Here is an 18,310-nt window from a genome sequence, read left to right as displayed (position 1 = left end):
AAAGGACAAAAGACAACTCCTGCTTTCAAAAACCTCTGTCTTATGGGAAAGAAAACACAGCCAAATATATAAAGAGTAAGTTAGAGATCTCAGAGAATCAAATAAAAATTTTCTTGAAAAATTAACAATGTTGCCAAAGTTGCAGGATAAAAAATATATATCTGGATAAATCAGCAGCATTTCTATGTACTGCCAATAAAACCCAGCAGAAAGAGATAGAAAGAGAAATCCCATTTAAAATAACTTCAGACAATATGAGATACCTAGAATTCTATCTGCCAAGATAAACCCAGCAACTACGAACACAATTACCAAACACTTTTCACTCAAAGATAGATCTAAATAACTGGAGAGATATCAACAATTTATAATAAAAATCACAGTTATACCTAAATTAATGTATGTATTCAGTGGCATGGTAATCTAAATACCAAAGAAGTATTTTATAAAGCTAGCAAAAAACAATAAAATTCATGTGGAAGAACAAAAGGTTAAAGAAAAACAAAGGAATCAATTTTTATCGATGTGAAGAAGGCAGCCTAGCAGTACCAGATTTCAAATATTCAAACAAAGAGGTAATCATCAAAACAATCTGGTACGGGCTAACAAATATTGTGGTATATCAGTGGAATAGATTACATCTACAATATGCAGTAGTAAATGACCTCAGTAAGAGTGTTTGGTTAAACCCAAAGATCCAAGCTTTGGGAAAGAACTCACCATTTGACATAAATTGCTGAGAAAACTAGAAAGCAGATCAGCAGAAACCAACAGACCAAAATCTCACACTATATAACAAAATTAGGTTAAAATTGATAAACGAACAAGACATAAAGGTGATTTTATAAGTAAATTAGTGGAGCATGGAAAAATGTACCAGTAAAAGCTATGAATTAGGAAAGAGTTTGTGACCAAACAAGAGAGAGGATTATGGGAAATGAAATGGATATATTTGGTTAGAAATTTAAAAAATATTTACACACACAAAAACAATGCAGTCAAAATTAAAAAGAAAGCAGGAAGTGGGGAAATTTTCTTCCGATAAAAAGTTTATTTCTTAAATATATAAGGAACTCGTATAAAACAATAAATCATTCTCAAGTTGATAAATGGTCAAATGATATGAACAGGCAGTTTTCAGAATAAATAAAAGCTATCAATAGCACCATGAAAAAATGTTCCAGATCACTATTAATTAGAGAAATACACGTTAAAACAACTCTGTGGGCAGCTAGGTGGTGCAGTGGACAAAGCACTGGCCCTGGATTCAGGAGGACCTGAGTTCAAATCTGAAGTCAGACACTTGACACTTACTAGCTGTGTGACCCTGGACAAGTCACTTAACCCTCATTGTCCCCCCCCCAAAAAAAAAACCCAACTTCTGAGGTACTACCTCATCATGCCTATGACATTGTGTAACATGACAGAAATGGAAAATGACAAATACTAGAGGGGATATGAAAAAGCCAAAACACTAATACATTGTTGCTGGAGTTGTGAACTGTTAAAACCATTCTGGAGACTGATTTAGAAGTATGTTCAAAGGGCTATAAAATTGTGTATACCCTTTGAACCAGCCATACAAATAATAAGTCTGCATCCCAAGCTCAAAGAAAATGATAAATGACCTATTTATTGAAAAATATTGATAGCAGCTCTTTTGTGGTGGCAAAGAATTGGAAATTGAAGGAATGTCTATCGATTGGGCATTGGCTGAATGCATTGTGGGATATGATTGTGATGGAATACTATTGTGCTAAGGGAAAGAACGTACATGATGGTTTCAGAAAAACCTGGGTTGTCTTATGTGAACTGATGAAAAGTGAAGTGAGCAGAACCAACACTACATTGTATACATTTATAGCAATATTGTAAGGATGATTAACTATGAGAGACTTAACTACTCTAATCTATACAAGGATTCCTGTCACCTCTAAAGGACTCACCATGAAAAATGCTATCCACCTCCAGAAAGAGCCCTGATGAACTCTACATGCAGATTGAAGTATATTTTTTCATTATATTTCTTTGTCTTGTTTTTTCTATATATGTTTACTTTTGCAACATGGCTAATATGGAAATACGTTTTGATAACTTGATATGTATAATCGATATCCTATTGCTTGCCTTTTCAAGGGGTAGTTGTGGGGAGGGGGGGAATTTGGAACTAGTTTTTTTTTTTAAATGCATGTTAATTTTTAAATATAATTAGGAAATATTTAATCAAATAATTAATAATATATTTAAAAGGAGAGAGGTATCAAGATTGAGGAGGACTAGGTAAGGTTTATTGTGGAAGATGGAACTTTAGCAGAGATTTGAAGGAAGTCAGAAGACATCTATAAGGAAGAAGAGAATTCTGGGTAAGCCAGGAGAATCTTTAGTGTTATGAATGAAGAATAAAAAGAAGTCCTTCATCAACAGCTCACAAAGTACATATGTGGAAATGGTGTTTAAGAAGGACTGCAAAGTTTAGGGGCCAAGTTATGCAGGGACTTGAAAGCCAAAGACCGGATTTTATATTTCATTTTGATCTTGGAAACAATAGGGAGCTACTCGAGTTATTTAAATATTTATACTTTAGGAATATAAATTCGATAACTGAGTAGAAGATGGCCTGGAGAGAGGAGAGAATTGAAGCAGGCCGACCAAACAGCAGGCTATTATGATAATGCAGGCCTGAAGTCATGAAAACTTGTACCCAGATGGTGGAGTGGCAGACGAGAGAAAGAGGCCTGGATGAGTGATGTTTTGAAGATAATATTGACACACCTTGGTAACAGATTTCATTTCTGGGGGACTCTGGGGAAGGGAGAGTAAGTAACAGAGAATGACACCTAGATTCCTTAACTGGAAAACTGGAAGGATGGTGTTACCCTCCTCAGTTATAAGAAAGTTAGAAGGGGATGGCTTGGGGGGAAAGAAATGAGCTTAGCTTTGGACATGCTGGGTCTGAAAATTATGAGAACACCCAATTTGAGGTGTCCAATATTTAGCTGAAGATGTGAAACTGGAGATCAGGAGAAAGGTTAGAGCTAGACAAAATCTGAGAGTCGTCTGTAAAGAGATTCTAGCTGAACCCATGCTGACTTCATCAAGTGAAAGAGTCTGCTGGGAAAAGTCTCAAGTGCAGTTATGATCCTGGTTGAAAGTTTGCATGAGTAAGAAGGAACCTAACATTATATAGTAGGTTATATTATACATTAGCAAGTTGAGCAAGAGTTTATGTTGTGTAGAGTACATTCGTTTATGCCCACAATAATAATATGAAATGGAAAGTACAAATATTGTTTTCCCACTTTACAGGTGAGGAAACTGAGACTTATGATTTGTAGAAGATTTACCCAAGATAATATAGGTAGTAGATGGCAAAACTGTGACTTGAATCCAGGTCTTTATCTCTTCCTAGGACACCATGTTTTTCTTCTATAGAACAATCTACCTGGTGAGAGGTATTGATGAATGAGTCTGCACATATTTTATATTTCCTAGTATGTCTAATCTACATAAAGTCTTATTTATAAAAAAAATTCACTGTGATAAGTCAAATTCAAGAGAAGAATAATTCATTAATTTTCTACTCAATGTTGACCCATGTTATTATCTTGTATTAGTGGGGAGGAGGAGAATATTTTGAAAACCCACATCAGCAAGTAAATATGCCTGCAATGCAATACAAATTCAGCTTTTTAAAGTCTTTTACATGAATATGTGCCTTCTTTGAGATGCTTAGAGTAGATTATTTTATGTACAATATATAGTTTTAATCTATATTCAACCCATTCAGAGATAAATTTTTTTTTGCTTTTGTACCTTCCTCGACTACTTACAAGTCTCCATTTGTACATTAAATTTGCTAATTCAGCCAATTAAGTTACCTCCTCTTATTAAAGAAGCTCCTCCCTACTTATAGTCCCATTTGTGATTCATTTGCAGAGTGAAATCATTCAAAGTTCCCTAGTGCTCATTGGGTCTCTTCTTCCCCTATCACATTCTATCTCGAACCAAACTTTTTTGGTTTTAGGTCCCATCTCCCCCATATCCCAGTAGAATAGAAGCTCCTTGTGGTTGGGAAGTGTCATTTCATCATCTCTGTATCTCCAGTACCTGTCATGCTTCCACAGAGAAGCAGTAGGCCCTAGGAGTAGGGGGACATTACCATCATCAACAAAATGTATCATCATCCTTTGTGAACAGGCTCTTCAAGGCCAAAACTGACCTGCAGAAAACCTAAATCATCTATAGCTGCCTTGGAATGGTCACTCCAGAACTCTTAACACTCTAGTTACCTATGCTCATCATTATACCCTTGAAGAAAGGTAGAACTTAAGAGAAGGGAAGACTATGACTCTCTTGCTCCTTTGGTCTCATCTCTGCCCAAATTTACCTGCCTGACCTCTTAAGTTGTCTGAATGACCTATATTCTATGTGATAGTCCACCTGAATCCTAGTCTACTCTGACACCTGTATCTAACATTTTCCTCCTACCTCATTCCAGCATGCCCTTGTGGTTTTATTTTGTTTCGGTTTTTTTTGTGGGGCAATGAGGGTTAAGTGACTTGTCCAGGGTCACACAGCTAGTAAGTGTCAAGTGTCTGTGGCTGCATTTGAACTCAGGTCCTCCTGAATCCAGGGCCAGTGCTCTATCCACTGTGCCACCTAGCTGCCCCTCTCTTGTGTCTTAATTTGGCAAAACCACTAAGTGATAAGACGTGTAATAGATAAATTAATTTTAAAAAAAGAAAAAAGAAAATGATTATGGTTAAAGAAGAGAAATAAAACCATTTAATTTTTCTTTTGTTTTCACTACTACATAGAGTAGGTTTCAACCTGGGAAAGATAGAGCCACAAAAAATAAATAAATAAATAAATAATAATTGGAAATGTAAACCCAAGATAACAAAGATACAAAAGAGTAGAATAACCTAAGTGGATTTAAGTCCCCTGGATCAGATCCATTCCTAAAGTACTGAAAGTTACTGTAGTTATGTTCCAAGGCCTCATATCAATGACATTTAATGAATTAAAGAGCTTGAAAGGACAAGAATTGGGGAGGGAGGAAAAGGATGTTGATAGTTACTTTTAAGTAATTGAATGGTTGTCATGAAGAAGAGGGTTTTTGTCTAGGTGGCCCCCAGTGTAAAAGCAGAAGCAGTTGGGGAAATTGGTGAAAGGAAAACATAAGTTCATTGTCAGGGGAAAAAAAATTGTGAAATACTGGTGTGCGGTGGTGTAATTGGCTGCCTCATGAGAGTCGATCCCTCATTATCGTAGGTCTTGACTGTGAGAAATATTTTGGAGGGGGTGCTTAAGGGGATCCAGATCTGGGTTATATTAGGTGAGCTCTGTGATTCCTACCAACTCTAAGATTCTATGATTGCATGATCTTTGATTTCAAGGATGATTATTTTTGCCCCTTGCTGTAAGGTATAGTTAGGTGTACATATGGGTATGTAATAGATGGATGCTTGCTGAGTTAATTGGTGAATGAATGCAAAATGAATGCCATCATTGCAATAATTGAGGTTTTTTCTCAATTTTCTCCATTTAGAACTTTATGCTTCTAAAAAAAGCAGTTATGAACTAGAACATAAAGAACTCTTATCTTGGTGATCACTTGAGGTGAGGAAGGGAAGTATATATTCTGCTAATGGAAGAGGCTTTTCTCAAAAAGGGTAGAGCAATATGTTGAATATTTTATATTTGTGGGCAGTGGTTCTTCAGTAAAGTACATTGAAGAAAATTGAATAAAAGAATTATTTAGGGGGAGGGAAGAGTTGTAGTGGGACCCTGTTGCTACTCTTTGCATCTTGTACATAAGAATATTAAAGCTGAGAACACCCTTACTAGAAAGGCATGTGGGAAAGAAAGGGGAAAATGTCAGTGGCAAGTTCAGAATTAGCCTCCTTGTTCCATATAGGATGACTGTTTCCTTTGACAGAAGGAATTCTTCTCTATTATTTTTAGAGGAAAAAAAATCTAAGTTCTTCCTGGAAGTGTCCTTATAACCTTCCATGATTAATTTTTAGTGTTGTAAAGACTTTAAAGAGTCTTAAATCACTCAAACAAATTCTGGATATATATTTTTTTCAATTAAAATAATTGTCTGCCCCTTACCCCCTTCCCTCCCCACACGGACACTGATGCTCTTCTCTAGTACCTTATAATGACAGGGAGCATCTGAAAGTCTGTGCCATTTGAGTGAAGGTCATATAAATCTGGAAAGATTTGCATAGGAACCCAGTCATGGGTTTTGTATCCATCATCCACTCTAGCTAATTGTGGGGATGCTGGCCACCAAGATTTTACTATTTCTGGCCACAGCAACTCAGGAAGCCAGTGGACTCATTTATGAAGTGGTTGTGATCTCACATGATAAGAGCATCATTAGGACTGGAAAGAAGTCTCCAAATGAAGTCTGCAAAGAATCCATGTTTCATTTAGTTCAATCCTTAAATTAGTTTTGTTTGGGAGTGCTTTGATCCTTTCCTGTAATTTTATTATATAGGCAATTTCTGGTATAAAATTATCTTGAGCAAAACAAATCATTGTCTGCTCTATAACTTGTGCTTTTATATAGTTTGGGGGGGGGGGGCGCTAAGGGATAGGGTGACTTGCCCAGACTTTGAGAGCCAATGTACAGCCAGAAGCAGCATCTCAACCTAGGAATACCTGACTAAAGGGTTAGTTTACCACTCAATATACTCTACCATTCCCTGGCTAATATAAGTCATAGCTATTTTGCTAAGTTCACTCATAATAATTTTTTGAAATTAACAGTTTTATTTCCTGTTTACCTTTCTTGCTACTTATGTTTCCCTCCCCCCCCCCCAATTGGACTTTTCAGGTATGAGCATGAACAAGAATGAAAATACAGAAAAGAACAACCTTTAAAGCCTTCCAGGAGCCAAACTCATCCTCAGAATCTGAGTAAAACATTCTTCATTTAATTCCCCAAATCAAATACAGCCACAGCCTTTAAATCCAGGACATCAGCTGCTCATAAAATAGGCAGAGCATGGTAGCTACTTATCTTTGGCATGGGCAATTAAAAAGAGAAGTTCTAGTAAAAGTGATGTTGGGATCCTGTAAACTGTCTTAGGATCACAATGCAGTCCTGGGTTCAATTGGAAATACCATATGTTCAGAGGACAATTGAGAAGTTTATACACTAAAGACTTTGAAAATCCAAGGTGGGCCCAGAAGTGACTCTAGGACTTGAAACTTGAATCACTTGAGCCAAATTGGTGTTGGTATACAGAGCTAGAAAGTCTCAAAAGATGGGGCCATCACAAATTGTGTGCCTTATTCTCTGAATACCAACTTAAGTGTAAACTTGAGTATTCTCAGAACACTGGCCATTTGGAGATGATTTTTTTTCATCTGCAGCAATTGGTGAGAATTGATCCACTAAGGGGTAGAAGGATTGCTACCTACATGAGTGGATGTAGTACTAATTGATAACATCATAGATCCTTGATATAGAACAGGGTTTCTGGGCTTGTTTTTGTTTTTTGTTTTTTTTTCATTCTTGTATCCTTTTGAAAGTCCAAAGTGTATGTTTCCTTCACAGAATAATGTGGGTTGCCTATGTTCATAACTGATGGAAATATAAATGTTTTAAAGGTTAGCCAAAATATAGATGTGATTTTCCCCATCTCATTTAAGTCTATATTCTATTTATGGAACTCTTGGAGATCTGGATTCTAAGTTAAAAACCCCTGTTCTAGCATGTTCAGGGGAAGGTGACCAGAACGATGAAAGGTATGACAGAGATTTAAAAGATATTAGATGAAAGAGTCAGTAAATCTTGTTTCATACTAAAGGGAAGTTACACATGGACAGAGTGTGACTCAACCTAGCATCATACAATGGACAAGACCCTAGAAGTAAACTGATTGGATCATCAATTCCCATGAAATGAAGTAACACAAGTTTCAATCTGAGGATCTCTAACTCTATTCGACACTCTTTTCCACTGCAATACAGTATAAGGGGGTTCTTTCTTACAACTCGTCTTTGGGTAATGGAAAATTGCCATGTCATGCAAATGATTCCTGTAAGGAAGAAGGATTTAAACAGAAATTTGAAAGACAAGCTTCTACCATTGGCTCAAACAGACTAAATAACCTGTTATATCCCTCCCTGCTCTATGATTCTGTGATTATTTAATCATTTCCCCAGTTCTCTTTAAGTATTCCTTTGCAATAGCTTGATATTTGTGGAGTACACCAAAATGTAGCTATTCATAAGAAAGTATACTCTTCAGTACCACGGAAAGCTCTCATCTCCCTCTGCTCCTCCACTTTTCCAATTTCACCCTACAGAGTTTTTTAAGGGCAGGAGGATTTTTTGCTTTTTCTTTGTATCTCTAGAACACAGCACATTTTCTGAAAGTACTTACTAAAATTTTAGTGGATTCATTCAGGTTTTAGGAGGAAGTTGAAAGGCTGTCTTTTTCTAGTGTTATAGAGAGCAAATGTGGAATCAGGAAGGCATAGGGCCAAGTCCCACATCTTATACATAAGTGCTGGTTTTGTGATCCTAATTAAGTTATTACCTCCAAGTGCCTCCAGGATACCCTTCAAGTTATCCAGTAGGCTCATTTACATTCACATAAGGAGTTTCCTCACCAAGAATTCCCTATACCAGTGAAATCACTGATCTGATTTTTAATTTTTTTTTCTTTCAAATTTTTTTCTTTCTTTTTCTTTTTCTTTTTTTCTTTTTTTTTTTTTGGTGGGGCAATGGGGGTTAACTGATTTGCCCAGGGTCACACAGCTAGTAAGTGTCAAGTGTCTAAGGCCGGATTTGAACTCAGGTCCTCCTGAATTCAGGGCTGGGTGCTTTATCCACTGTGCCACCTAGATACCCCCATCTGATTTTTTTTTAAATAGAAGGCAATTTAATCCTTATTAGACTTATTTTAAAGCCAGCAAGACTGAGACTGAAAGTGTAGGTGTGCTAGCACTTGTTAGTATAAATTCTCTCTCAGATAGCTCTGTGCCTCTCTCCCAGTGAGAGCCAATTCCATGTGTAAACTGACCCCCTGGAACTGCATTCCTGAGTATTTATTGGGTGGGATCTAATACAAAAAAGCAAATTCAATTTCCTGGTAGATCCTGTGTCTCTAATAGGATAATCTTTTTTGACCACCACTGGCATATCACCATTTAGTCAATGATTACCACATGTAAATATGGCCTGTAGGTGGATTTTGGATTATCATGAGGTGTTGGTTTTTCCACTACATAGCCCTCCCTGTCATGTGGGAGAACCATCCCCCTCCCTTATAGTCTCCAACACTCATCTCTTCCTCTAGTTGGGAAGGAACATGTGCTTAGATACAGCCCCCACTGCAGTCAGGAGTTGGCAGCTGTGTCAGATGAGAGATTGAGAGTTTAGTCTAGCAAATGAGCCAGTGGAACACTGAGTGGGCTGATCCTAAGGACAATAATGAGTTGGTGAATGGGCTAGCTGAGAGCCATTGACATTTCTAGCTTAATTGAGGACACTCCTCACCCAGAAGGGAAGCCATCAATAGTTGATTGCGGTAAAGCTATTTTAGCATAACTTGAAGTCCTCCCTCTGTGATTGATAATTTAATTGTTACTAATTTGCTAAGATGGAAGGTCTGCAAAAATTCTTTTACATGGTCTCCATTATTAGAGTAGGAGCTATAATGACTTGGACCTTCTTTATTTTTTTTTTGATATGTATAAATAAGAGTACATCTTGATTTTCTTTAATGAAGCTTCTACTATATCAACTCTCATAACTCCCTAATGGTTCTACATTCAGTATTAACTCCTTTGCTTAGCTCTCTAAATATTTGAAACTATCTTTCTAGCCTCACCCACTCTGATCCAGCCTAACTGACTTCCTATTTGTCACACACAACACTTCACAGATCATCTCTGCCCATTTTCACTGTCTTCTCCAAGGCTAGACTGGGTTTGCCTCCTCACCTCTATTCCTTATAATTCCTCTCTTCCTTCAAGATGCAACCTAAGCATTGCTTCATACATAAAGCCTGTCCTGATCCCTCCAATAGCTAGTGCCCTCCTGCCCCAACTATTAAGTTCTTATTTGTATTCTTTATTTTCATTCCATGTATACATACGTGTGCGTTTGTTGTCTCCCCCATTAGAACATAAGGAGCTTCTTGACAGTACGAATTGCTCCATTTATACATCATTGTCTGTTTGTTTTGTCTCTCTTTAGACTCTTTTTTCTTCTTTATATCCTCAGCTTTTAGCACAGTGACTGGCATAAGGTAGGAGTTTAACAAATGCTAGTTGTCTGATTTCATACTAATTTACCTGCAACTAGCACAATTGCCTGGACCACAACAGGCATTTTATCCATTTTTTAAAATTGATTCCTGACCTTGTTTTCATCGGACCTAAAGAAGAGTATATCTGTCCTTTTCAGGTAGGAAGATGGACAAGGTAGAAAGCAATTTTTTACAAGCTGTCCTCTTCAGCATTTAGTGATTCATGCTTAGGTAAGTTCATTCTGAAATGCAACTCCTGGGCCCCCTTTCCTGGAGTCTGTGTTTTGTGTGTTGTTGTTTTTTTTTTTTTTAATCTTGATCATTTTTCTTTTTTGGTGATAAACAATTGACTTTCAGGCAGTTGACATTGAAATGTCAAATTCCAACACTCAAATTGTCAATTTTTCACCATTTCTATCTGTGCTCTGGCTTTAATATCTGTAGGACAGGTCATTTGGATTAGTTAAGTGATTTATGTCAGGCAAAAGGTCTTGGAACTGACCCATTACCCTGGTGTTAATGTAGGCAAAACTCAGAGGTAATTCTCTCAATACTTCAGTCATCTCTAGACTATCCAACATATACCACTCTTGTCCCCCTTCTCTGGTGTGTGTGTGGGGGGGAGTGGTTTGAGGCTCATAAAGATTTCTAATTATGAGGAATGTTGAGTGTTTTGCTGTTACAGTCAAGCCTCAAACGTGTCTTCTCCATGAAGTATTCAAAATCGTCTTTTGATATTGCCTGTCTTATAATGGAGGACTTTGCTGTGATACAGTCATCCAGGGAGAGAAATAGGCTTCTGGCCATAGGAACAGCCTTTCAGAAAAACTCCCTAGATGACTGGAGTTAATTTTTTACCAAGGGAATTCTTCCTGGAAGACTGCCCCAGAAGTCAGACTCCCCTTCATGATTTCAAATTCTTCTGTGCTAAGGTTTACCCCCACATTCCTGGGGATGGTTTACCCCCAACTTTTGGTGAAGAGATACTGCCTCTAAGAGAATAATGAGTTAAGAGATAATCCCTTTAAGGGAACAATGGATTCTGGTATTATTGAAAATATCAAAGAGTGATTATCTTAATAAATGATGGCTTCTGATAATAGTACAATACTGAAGGACTCCCATTGGAAAAATTGGTATGAGACCAAGGAAGAGCACACTGTTAAAGTGGGACCCTACTTGTGGAATTCTAATTGACATAAAATTTCCTATACAGGAGTGAAAGGGGGTGACTAAAAGACAGCTCTCAAAATATGCTAAAATATATAAAATCCTAATGGTTCCCAAAATGGGCCCTACAGGAGGAATTTAGAATTGTGGCAAATAAAAGAGTTTGAGACTTAGACCTTTTTAATAGTTGATGAGGAGGCAAGCAAGTGTGTGTTTGTCTTATTGTTCTGTCTGTGCTTTTATGTATTTGTAAAATACCCAGAGGGTGGCTAGATGGCCCAGTGGATAGAGTACCAGTCCTGAATTAGGAAAACTCATCTTCCTGCTTTCAAATGTGGCCTCAGACACCTATTAGCTCTGTGACTGTGGGCAGGTCCACTTAACCTGTTTGCCTCAGTTTCTTCATCTGTAAAAGCGAGCTGAAGAAGGAAATGGCAAAACACTCTAGTATCTTTGCCAGAAAATTTCCAATGGAATCACATAGAGTTTGAAACAACTGAAAGAACTAAACCAACAACAATATGCTCAGAAAAAATTTCTTTTTTCATGTTTAGTTGGGGTTTGTTTTTGAGGAGGAGTCTATTTTAGTTTTTGTGTATTTATTTTGGTTGTTTCGGGTTGTTCTTGTTGTGGTTTGGGGTTTTTTAATCTGTTGTGTTAAACCTGCTACATTGAAAATTTCTAAAGCAAAAAAATGCAGCCAACCAGAAATATTGTTCAAAACTGCAGCCAAAGAGTTTCATGTATTGGGAAGATTAATGAAGTTTTCACTGCTTAAAAGTAGTTCTCCTAGATGGCTCTAACAAAAATGTGATGGGTGAAGAAATAAAACTAAGTGAGGAAACAGAGTTTTTGAGCTCCCAAGCATATAGATTATTAATCAATACATACCAATTATATATCAAATAAGGAACAGGCCTTTTTAGATTGGCACTGGACCCCAAAAAGGAGAAATATCTTTATGCATTAAAAGATAACAATAAGCAGTATAGAAAACAAGATAATAATTTGGTAGCCTTATTTCTAAAATGAGGAAAGATTGGGGCATGTCCTAATTAGGAAGGCGGAGAGTAAAAAGGTATGATTTCCTAAAATCAGATAAAAGGGAGTCAGTTCCACCTCCCTCAAAAGTCTGTATTTAATCTAAGAAATATGGACTCGTCATTGGTTCACCATACAAGGACAGTTTTCAAGAATAAGACATATGGGTTACTTGAGATGTAGAATTCTGAAGAAAGTCTTCTGCTCTCTCAGATATGAGTGAATTTCTGGTAGTGTAACCTAGGTCCTTAGTTAAGGGATATCTAAGCACAAGACAGGTGGTCCAGCTTCTCAGTCACACACGTTCTTGATTCAAGACTAATAAAGTTTGCTCAAAATTCCCATCATTGAAAAAAATTTCTCACAATGTACCAGACACATAAGTAAATGGAAAAAGAACTGAGCTAAATCCAGAATTGAGTCACAAGATGGAATCATTTTGGTTCACACAATTCCCTAAGTATCCAATTATTCCCCAAAAGATAAATGAGAAAATTCATTGGGTACAAGATTGTAACTGTGATAGTAATTTTGTTAGGTAACATGTCTGCTATCATTTGTGAATATTTGTAATCATTTTTCTTCTCATCCATTTTGCATTCCAACATGATTGTAAAGGCCTACTGTGAATATCTTTATAAATGTTGTAACTAGGGCAAGCTACGGGGTCCAGTGGATAAAGAACCAACCCTGGATTCAGGAGAAACTGAGTTCAAACCTGTTCTCAGACACTTGACACTTACTAGCTGTGTGACCCTGGGCAAGTCATTTAACCCTCATTTCCCTGAAAAAAAAAGTTTTAACTAGTTCCTTCATTCTTTTAGAACAAGGATTCTTAAACATTTTTTCCTCTTGCAATACCTTTTCACCGTGAGAAATTTTTTACATGACCCCCGGTATATAATTATATACGATAGATTTACATAACCTTTTACTGCTGCCAAATTTTACAAACCCCCACATTTCAGTTATGCAACCCCTATATGTGGTCACAATCTGAAGTTAAAAAACCTTTTTCTAGATTATACTAATCTGTACCATCCCAAGTCATAGTTTGTATTCTCAATTCAGTTGAAGGCTTTCTAAAGTGGTCAGTCATATTCCATTCTGGGTGGAAACATGAATTGCCTATGAAACCATTATGCTTTGACATAGTCTAGTTTCCCCTATTAAGACCACAAATTATAATATTGAATTGGCTATGCCACAAAATGCAGTGTCCAGAGTCAATTCTTCCATAAGTTAATAGCTCACAATGAATAGAACTGTGATTTAATATTGTTTTAAAGCTTGTGTGAAAGTTGCATTTCTTGAGTCATAATATTTTGCAAGAAGTCCATGATTCTATTGTACCCTGAACACTAAGTATACCCTTACATTTTAATAGCATAATTTTCACTCATTTAACTCCCATTATAATGTAAGTCCTCCTTTTTCCCACTTTAAACTTTGAAGTTTTAATTTGATTTCATGCCTCCTAGGATACTGGGAGTCTTGTAATAACTTTTTGAGCTTCAAGGGTTTCACCCTATCTTCTCCCACACCATCAATGTCATGGTGTAATTTATAGGAAGAGGAGAGATCGGAAAAAGGGGAAGTTTGAGGAAGAAAGAATGAGCTTGGTTTTGAACATGTTGAGTTGCAGCTGTAACTGGGGATTTTCTCACCTCAACCCTCATTCCTTCCAGTTTCAACTACATTCCCTGTCTTAGTGGTTAGAGAGAGCTAATATAAGAAAAGGGAGAATTATTTTGCATTTAACAAAGTCATGAAAACAATGAGAACTATAAGGGAATCACTTGAAGTCTATAGGAACTCACAAGAGGCTATCTATCTAAAGAGGCACTGTGTACAAGCCATTGTGGAGATGTCAACTACATCAGCCTTCCTTGGAAACTCAAATTTAAAGTAAGAGAATCAGAGATATAGCAATAGAAGGTACCACATAGACTATCTAGTCCAACCCCTTCGTTTGACAAATCAGCTGGAGAAAGTAATAGCCAACCACTCCAGGATGTTCAACAAGAAAACCCCAACTTGGGTCATGAAGAATCAGACATGATTGAAATGACTGAAACACCTGGACAACAACAAATGTATATATAATCTATATATAGATATGTGTGTGGGACATCTGGGTGGCAGAGTGAATAAAGCACTGGCCCTGGATTCAGGAGGACCTGAGTTCAAATCCAGCCTCAGACACTTGACACTTACTAGCTGTGTGACCCTGACCAAGTCACTTAATCCCAATTGCCTCACCAAAAACAAAGAAACATATAGATATGTGTGTGATGTTTATATATGTATTTTTTAGGGAGAATCCCCACTTTGTATAGTTTTTACTCAGGAAAGAGTAATAAAAGGGTTCTAAAGCCCGATCCTTGTACCTTTTGCTTGGACGTTCCCACCTATGACAAAAATCCATTTAGATAATAAAATATATCAGTGGGTAGTGATATCAATAGACTCAGTCATCAAGAACTTACTGTGACTAGCAAGCTTGTTTTGGAGGTACTTGGGTATGCGCGTGTTCTGTAAAGCGAAGGGGGAGGGAGAGGGAGAGGCAGGAAGGGAGAGAGACAGAGAGGAGAGAGAGGGGGAGAGAGAGAGGGAGAGAGAGGTTGTGCCTTCACGGACTTGCATTCAAGTTTTTCCGCATGAGGTTGCAGAGATATGGAGATGGTTAGATGGAACCTGGGGGATAATTCAGCAATATTGCCTAGAAGCCCAAAGATGTTTGCTTTGTGCCATCTACCTTCTGAATGTTACCTAAATGGGCATTAAAATACTATAAAAATATATAATCATGGGTTTATTATAGTAAAATAGTTTAGTCATCTTACAATCATGGACCTGGAGATTACGAACCTCAGAGGAAATCTATTGCAGTCAATGGATTTAACAGATGAACAAATGTTGGTCCATTGAAGTTATCATCTTGGCCAAGGCTACAAGGTTGACAATTTGCAATGTGGGGGATTTAGCCCAGGTGCTCTCACTCCAAAGCCACTGTTCTTTCTCTAACACCATGCTGATTAAAAGCTAACCCTTTATCACAAACATAAAATGGGAAATTTAAGAATGCCTACCTTTTCTTCGTTCATTACGATGATCCTCAAGCCACAGAAATACTTCTCTGACCTCTGGTTTGCCAAAACATAAAATCATCTTTACTAATTTCCATTAAAAGTATTTTTTCCAATCCTCATTGCATACTCTGGTTGCAGGAAAACCATCTTAGTAATCAATGATAAGTTTCTGTAAAGCTTTTTGAAATAGTTTAATGAAGGTAAAGAATATGTGAAATGACTGATTTCTGTCGGCTCACTTAACATCATGGATGAAGAAGGCTCCCCACTCTCACTGTGAAAATGTCATGGGGTTGAGTAGGGAAAAGGTCACAAAATATTCAGAAAAATAGGAGCAAATACCTCATAAATGTGAATAAATTAAACTGGAAAAGGAACTTAATTGACCTTTGTTCAGAATCATAACTAGGATGTAGCAACCAGGAATTTGCCCAAGAGTGCTGAACTGAGAGAGGAATGAAAATACCTGGAGTTCTTCAACAGCATAGAAATAACAGACCTTAGAGCTTAGCTTGAAAGGAGAAAGCTACCAGGTGCTTTCTCGCTATTTGATCTCACGTGGCCCTAACCCTCCCTGACAAGAACATCAATAATTTTGCACTGGCCCAGGCATTCTGAGCCCACAGAATTCAGCATTTCAATATTGGAAAACGAAATTTTAAAAATTGATTTGAGGGGGCAGCTAAGTGGTGCAGTGGATAAAGCACCAGCCCTGCCTGCATTCAGAAGGTCATGAGCTCAAATCTGGCCTCACAAAATTGATACTTATTAGCTGTGTGATCCTGGGCAAGTCACTTAACCCTCATTGCCCTACAAAAAAAAATGATTTGAATATACACTAATGCATCCTTGCCCTGGCTCGGGAATATTGTTACTCTCTTCACTCACTTACTTCTTTGATTAAAGCCAATGTGTTTCTCATAGAACTTGACTCTACAGCTATGTAAGCAAACCAGTCAAGCTGCATTATACTTCACATGCTATTGCTATATGATTAGGCAGATCAGAACAAATTTGGATTTCAATAGAAAGATAGATGAATAGACACAGAATTTATTTTTCTCAATGTATCCAGGCAGGGTGTTAAGCACTGAAAATAATGAATAAAATAATCCAAGCCTACCTTTGTTCTCAAGGTACATACTTTCTAATAGGAGATAACAAAGCATCTGTGACAAGGGGGTTGGAAAGAAGGCAGGTATCTACTCAGGGACAAGGAAGGTAGTGGAGAGATAGTATTACTGATGTGAGTTAAGTTTTAGGTTAAGGTTAAGTTATTCATAGAATGAGAGTCAGACCCAGATAAGGAACTGAGAAAGGCATGCTTATGTTTTATATTCTGTTCTCATTTTTCATTCACTATTTTTTTTCCAATTATCATAGCAGCCCACTGGGATAGGCAGTACAGTATTAAACACCTCAATTATGGAGATGAGAAAAACTGATTGTCACTCTACAGTGACAAATCTAGAACTTAAAACCAAGTTTCCTTGACAAGGCCAGAGCTCTTTCTAGCTTATCAGGATTAATTATGTCTACTTAGCACTACCAGATATAGAAACCAGACCATCCTGGTTAGGGGCATAAAATGAAGACACCAAGTAACTCGTATGGCTATGAGGGATTTGCTCAACCCCCCTTGTGGTCATATATTCACACTATTTTCCCTTCACCTTTTGCCATCAGTGGCATATACAAGACAGTTGAGTCAGAGTTAGATGCACCAGTCTGTGACTCATTGATTAGTTGGCACCCTACATCGACCTCATTGTCCTGTGTGACCAGAAAAATCAAGAATGGCCCTGAGAGCCTGGTCAGTGAACTACATGTTTAGGAAAAGCTAGCTCATATTCATAGCAATCAAATAATGTCACTAATCCTGCAGTAGCATAGCAAAAACCATGCATGATAAATAGCATTTTAAGTAATCATCAAGCATATATTAAGTACTTGTACATGCCCAGTATCATGCCTAGATCTTCGGGAATACAAAGACAAAAAGTGAAACCAACCCTGCCCTCAAGTAATTCTATTCTATTATCCATGGTCTTACGAGAATTGTTAAAGGGTCAGAAAGATTCAGTGATTTACAGTGGTGACAGAGATATTGTTAAGCATCAGCGATGGTATTTACAAACCAGTTCTGCCTGATTCCTAATCCAGGCTGTCACCTGCTACGCCAAGTTGCATCTCACAGGCTTTTGTTTAAGTAAAGCAAATTTACTTTGCTCTTCCGGAATTTCTTGGATGTCTGGAGGAATCAGGAAAGAAATTGAATTTTTTCTTTGTACCTCCAGCGTCTAATTTACAGAAAAGACTATAGATGAGAATGTACAGGATGTACAGTCATGGCTCAGCTAAGATTGGGGTCATTGGAAGGAAAATTCAATGTGATAAGATCATATATATATATGTGTGTGGTGTGGTATATATGTGTGTATGTGTATATATTTACATATGTACACATATACATACATATATATATATTTATATATATCTATATGAGAACAATTCTTTGCTTATTCACTAGTAATGCAAAACAAAGTAAATTATCATATGTTATGTTTAAAAAAATGTCCTCCTGCCGTCTTCATTAACTTCACAGTAGTAGTTATAGTGCTCCATCCTGGCTCCTGAGCAATGACTAGCACTTTAAAAAATCATCCCTATTCATTTTAGAAACCAAGTGAAAGAACTTAGAATTCAGTGTTTATATGATGATTTCCATTAG

General features: G+C 37.2%; 1 protein-coding gene across 4 annotated transcripts in view; it reads left to right on the top strand.

The window, feature by feature from the left end:
* Positions 1-18,310, top strand: part of ANO3 (anoctamin 3) — a 318,917-nt gene that overhangs the window by 70,963 nt on the left and 229,644 nt on the right. Inside the window, exons 1-2 of one of the 4 annotated variants that reach the window (XM_043971876.1) lie at positions 6,852-7,021; positions 10,435-10,507. The exons of 2 other annotated variants lie outside the window; for them this stretch is intronic. The gene's annotated coding sequence lies outside the window, so the exon portion shown is untranslated. Of the gene's footprint in view, positions 1-6,851; positions 7,022-10,434; positions 10,508-18,310 lie in introns of those variants that run through there. One more of the 4 variants, XM_043971878.1, reaches the window with a different exon arrangement.

This window comes from Dromiciops gliroides, chromosome 6 (genome assembly GCF_019393635.1).
Source record: "Dromiciops gliroides isolate mDroGli1 chromosome 6, mDroGli1.pri, whole genome shotgun sequence".
In the NCBI taxonomy this organism is placed as follows: Eukaryota; Metazoa; Chordata; class Mammalia; order Microbiotheria; family Microbiotheriidae; genus Dromiciops; species Dromiciops gliroides.
The sequence above is the reverse complement of the archived record's forward strand: the minus strand, read 5'-3'. Positions and strand labels throughout refer to the sequence as shown.